The following is a 6000-nucleotide window of genomic DNA, read 5'->3' as shown; positions in this document are numbered from 1 at the left end:
CCGGTGCACACCGGACAGTCCGGTGAATTTTAGCCGTACGTTGTCGGTAAATTCCCGAGAGCAGCCAGTTCGCCCGAGTCAGCCTGGCGCACCGGACACTGTCCGGTGCACCACCAGACAGTCCGGTGCCCCAGACCGAAACAGCCTCTTGGCTGTACACCACCAACTCTTCTATTTTCTTCTTCTTTCTGTTTCTGATACTTAGACAAGTATATTAGTACACAAAACCAATGTACTAAGACTTAGAAACATACCTTTGCTCTTGATTTGCACTTTGTCCATTCATGGGCATAAATTCACTTTTAAGCACTTGTGTTGGCACTCAATCACCAAAATACTTAGAAATGGCCCAAGGGCACATTTCCCTTTCAAGTAGCGTGGCCAGGCTTCGCCATGTTACTCGGTTTTCTCCGTTAGTTATTTCCGTTGCATTAAAATTTATGATTATTATTTCTGAAACTCCGATAATGTAATTACTAATGATACTTATTAAATTTGTGGTATTATGTTTTATTATATTTCTCTGTGCCTCACCTTCGTGTGAGCTAGTGGTATTCGATCCTGGTAAGTGGCTTTATCAGACTAGATCCAAGGGACTGACGGATTATTCCTGTTTAAGTGTGTTGCTGCCCTCAATGGTGCGACTTGGGCACTTAAGCTGGAATAATTCGGGCGGTTCCGCCACAAGTCATGCTCATTAATTTTAGCATTAAGTTGAGCTACGTGATCATTTTGTTTCTTAATTAAAGCTAGGTGATCATGAATAGCATCAACATTAATATCTCTACATCTAGTGCAAATGGAAACATGCTCAACGGTAGATGTAGAGGGTTTGCAAGATTTTAGTTCAACAATCTTAGCATGTAAAATGTCATTTTCACTTCTAAGATTAGAAATGTTAACGTTGCAATCATCTAAGTCTTTAGCCTCAGCAATTAATTTTTCATTCTCATTTCTAAGGCTAGCAAGAGAGACATTTAATTCTTCAATCTTAGCAAGCAAGCTAACATTATCATCTCTAAGATTGGGAATTGAAACATCACACACATTTGAATCAACCTTAGCAATTATTTTAGCATTTTCATTTCTAAGGTTGGCAATAATATCATGGCAAGTTCTTAGCTCACTAGATAGTTTTTCACATTTCTCTACTTCTAGAGCGTAAGCATTTTTAACCTTAACATGCTTCTTGTTTTCCTTAATTAGGAAGTCCTCTTGAGAGTCCAAGAGTTCATCCTTCTCATGAATAGCACTAATTAATTCATTTAATTTTTCTTTTTGTTGCATGTTTAGGTTGGCAAAAAAGGTGCGTAAATTATCCTTCTCATCACTAGAATTATCTTCATCACTAGAGGATGCATATTTAGTGGAGGATCTTGATTTTACCTTTTTCCTTTTGCCATCCTTTGCCATGAGGCACTTGTGGCCGACGTTTGGGAAGATGAGTCCTTTGGTGACGGCGATGTTGGTGGCGTCCTCGTCGGAGGAGGAATCGGTGGAGCTTTCGTCGGAGTTCCACTCGCGGCACACATGGGCATCATCGCCCTTCTTCTTGTAGTACCTCTTCTTTTCCCTCCTCTTTCCCTTCTTGTCGTCGCCCCTGTCACTGTCACTTGATAATGGACATTTTGCATTAAAATGACCGGGCTTACCACACTTGTAGCACACTTTCTTGGAGCGGGATTTGTAGTCCTTTCTCCTTCTTTGCTTGAGGATTTGGCGGAAGCTCTTGATGAGCGCCATCTCCTTATTGTCGAGCTTGGAGGCGTCGATGGGTAGTCTACTTGATGTACTCTTGCTTCTTCTCCTCCGTCGCTTTGAATGCGACCGGTTGTGCCTCGGGCGTGGAGGAGTCGCCTTGCTCGATGATTTTCTTTGAGCCTTTGATCATTAGCTCAAAGCTCACGAATTTACCTATAACTTCCTCGGGAGACATTAACTTATATCTAGGATCACCACGAATTAATTGTACTTGCGTAGGATTAAGAAATACTAGTGATCTTAGAATAACCTTGACCATTTCATGGTCATCCCATTTGGAGCTCCCGAGGTTGCGCACTTGATTGACCAAGGTCTTTAGCCGGTTGTACATGGCTTGAGGGTCCTCGCCTTGGTTGAGTCGGAACCGACCGAGCTCCCCCTCGATCGTCTCCCGCTTGGTGATTTTGGTCACCTCATCTCCTTCGTGCGCGGTCTTGAGTACGTCCCAAACCTCCTTGGCGCTCTTCAACCCTTGCACCTTATTATACTCCTCTCGACTTAGAGAGGTGAGGAGTATAGTGGTGGCTTGTGAGTTGAAGTGCTCGATTTGGGCCACCTCGTCCTCATCGTAATCTTCACCCCCTACGGATGGTACCTGTACACCAAACTCAATAACATCTCATATACTTTTGTGGAGTGAGGTTAGGTGATATCTCATCATATCACTCCACCTAGAATAATCTTCACCGTCAAACATCGGTGGTTTGCCTAATGGGACGGAGAGTAATGGAGTATGTTTAGGAATGCGAGGATAGCGTAGGGGAATCTTACTATACTTCTTGCGCTCTTGGCGCTTAGAAGTGACGGACGCGGCGTCGGATCCGGATGTAGAGGGCGAAGAAGAGTCGGTCTCGTACTAGACCACTTTCTTCATTTTCTTCTTCTTCTTCTTGCCACTCTTGTGCAATCGAATGCGTGAAGGGGATCCATCCTTCTTGATGTTGGCGGACTCCCTTGATGGAGCCTTCCTGTGGCTTGTAGCGGTCTTCTCACCGCCGATCACCATCTTCTTGGCGTGATCTCCCAACATCACTTCGAGCGGTTAAGCTCTAATGAAGCACCGGGCTCTGATACCAATTGAAAGTCGCCTAGAGGGGGGGGGGGTGAATAGGGCGAATCTGAAATTTATAAACTTAAGCACAACTTCAAGCCGGGTTAGCGTTAGAAATATGAACGAGTCCAAGAGAGAGGGTAAAAAACAAATCGCAAGCAAATAAAGAGTGAGACACAAGGATTTGTTTTACCGAGGTTCGGTTCTTGCAAACCTACTCCCCGTTGAGGTGGTCACAAAGACCGGGTCTCTTTCAACCCTTTCCCTCTCTCAAACGGTCACTTAGACCGAGTGAGCTTCTCTTCTCAATCAAACGAGACACAAAGTCCCCGCAAGGACCACCACACAATTGGTGTCTCTTGCCTCGGTTACAATTGAGTTGATCACAAGAAAGAATGAGAAAAAGAAGCGATCCAAGCGCAAGAGCTCAAATGAACACAAGTCACTCTCTCACTAGTCACTATTTGATTGGGAATGATCTATGGACTTGGGAGATGATTTGATCTCTTTGGTGTGTCTTGTATTGAATGCTATATCTCTTGTAAGGTGTGGGAAGTCAGAAAACTTGGATGCTATGAATGGTGGGTGGTTGGGGTATTTATAGCCCCAACCACCAAACTAGCCGTTTGGTGAAGGCTGCTGTCGCATGGCGCACCGGACAGTCCGGTGCGCCACCGGACACTATCCGGTGCGCCTGCCACGTCACCAAACCGTTGGATTCCGACCGTTGGAGCTTCTGTCTTCTGGGCCACCGGACAGTCCGGTGGTGCACCGGACAGGTCCTGTAGACTGTCCGGTGTGCCTTCTGGCGCGAGCCTGACTTCTGCGCGCACTGTAGCGCATTGAATGCAGTTGCAGGTGACCGTTGGCGCTGAAGTAGCCATTGCTCCGCTGGCACACCGGACAGTCCGGTGAATTATAGCGGAGTGCCTCCCAGAATTCCCGAAGGTGAGTAGTTCGGAGTTGGAGTCCCTGGTGCACCGGACACTGTCCGGTGGTGCACCGGACAGTCCGGTGCGCCAGACCAGGGCACACTTCGGCTGACCTTTGCTCTCTTTATTTGAATCCTTTCTCGGTCCTTTTATTGGTTTGTTGTGAACCTTTGACACCTGTAGAACTCATAATCTAGAGCAAACTAGTTAGTCCAATTATTTGTGTTAGGCATTTCAACCACCAAAATCAATTTGGGAAAAGGTGTAAGCCTATTTCCCTTTCAGTCGTCCCAGGGGCGGATCAATTGTGGGGCTCTTCTTCTCTCCTTCTCTTCTCGACTCTCTTGCTTTCTCACCTGGCGACGAGGTGGTGTGTGGTGGCCCAGTTTATATGGTCTAGGCCTCGGACCCGGCCAGGCTGGCAGCAGGGGCTTGGTTTGCTACGACATGTGCGGTATTGCGATTCTCACGGGTTGTTACGCGGAGACGAAGGCCCTGGGATGTGGGACCCACTGGCAGTGTTAGGGCTGAGGCTGGTAAGCCTGATGCGTGGGGCCCACAGAGCAGCGACGAACGCAAGCGCGACGGGGCTGGAGCAAACGCGCGCAAGAGTTCTCGCGGAGGGAAAACTGGCCGGGATTAGTGGAATTTGGCCCACGTAAGAGTTTTCCTTTTTCTTTTTTGGCTCATTTTTTATTTAAATTCCTGTTTTCTATTTTGTTTGCAAATTTTGAATCCAAATTTGTCTCTAGTTTTGAATTTGAATTATAAGTAAATGTGCAATCTAAAACTAGAATGATGTTAGATATTATTTTACCCATTTATTGATACCAACGCAAACCACCCACGTTATTTATTTTTTGGTAGACAATATTTTGAATGTGTAGTATATTCAAAAGTTCACCTCCATTTGCTTTGATAGAAAAAACGTTTTCTATTGACTAACCTTAATAAGATGTGACTTAACTAATTCCTTTAGGGAATATATATAATTTATCTAAGGGTAATTTCGTTCCAATAAATGTTTCAAGTATGCAATGCACATACAACAATTGTATTTGAAGGGAATATAGTGTATTCAAACATTCAATATTTTATCACTTATTTAAAGGGAAATAACTTTTATTAAAAACCTTTATCAATAGGTCTTTTAACTTAACTCCTTTAAAGAATATGTTCCAACCTATAATTCATCAAGTTATACAAGTATTGTTTTATTAAACCTTTTATTCCAAAATATTATTTATTTTAGAGGATATAACTTCAAGGGTAAGAAACTTCTTCTCTAGAGGATTTACTTAAAACCTCTGGAGAGTTTTACTAAATTCCCAAGACAAGATTTTGAGTTGTTACAAGAGGTGCACTAGAGAAGCAAGGAAAGCCTACGGGACTACATCTAGAGGTTTTCCCAAAAGAGGAACGAACTCCCCGATGCCACTGACGTAGATATAGTGAGTGCCTTCACCTACGACACCACTAATGAAGCGCTCGTCCATGATCTTGGCCGGGGAAGACCAAGAATAGCGGCGAACCTACTTGACATAGCGACCAAGTTCGCTGACGGATATGATGACGTGGGAGCCATTTTCCGCATAGGAAAGGGCCCACGGGACGCTGGCGAGCCTAGCGGAGAAATGAGGGAACGTCGTGAGCACCCTAACAAGTGTCGAAGGAACCACCATCCTCGGCGCGGTGAAGAAATCGTCACAGCAAATCGACCAACTAGGTCGTTGGCCAAGAACGGTGGCGACCATTTCCAGAAGCTGATGGACTCGTCGTGTCAAAATCATGGCTTCCCCATCCAACACAAGCTCTAGGAGTGCGAGCTCCTGAAGCGCTTTATCTCCATACCTCTCACAAAAAAGGCAAGGCCAGAGGAGCCGACAAAGCTAGCAAAGCAAGAAGTCCCCACCAAAGATTTCCCCGAGTCAATAGGGTGCCTCATGATCTTCGGCGGGGCCGAGCCTACGACGACAAGCATCGCATAAAGGCTGCTCATCGAGAAGTCCACGCAGCGGAGCCGACAATCCCATGATACCTTTGGTGGTTGGAATTTCCAATCGTCTTCGACCGTCGCGACCACCCCGACAACATCCCACATCTTGAGGTCTACCCTCTCGTCGTCGAGTCAGTCATAGGTTCTAAGCGCGTCACCAAGGTGCTCATGGACGGGGGAACTGACCTCAACATCATGTACATTGAGAACTTTGACGAACTAGGGATCGCACGCTCGACGCTATGACCTAGCATAGCGCC

The sequence above is a fragment of the Zea mays genome, chromosome 8 (genome assembly GCF_902167145.1).
Source record: "Zea mays cultivar B73 chromosome 8, Zm-B73-REFERENCE-NAM-5.0, whole genome shotgun sequence".
In the NCBI taxonomy this organism is placed as follows: Eukaryota; Viridiplantae; Streptophyta; class Magnoliopsida; order Poales; family Poaceae; genus Zea; species Zea mays.
The sequence above is the reverse complement of the archived record's forward strand: the minus strand, read 5'-3'. Positions refer to the sequence as shown.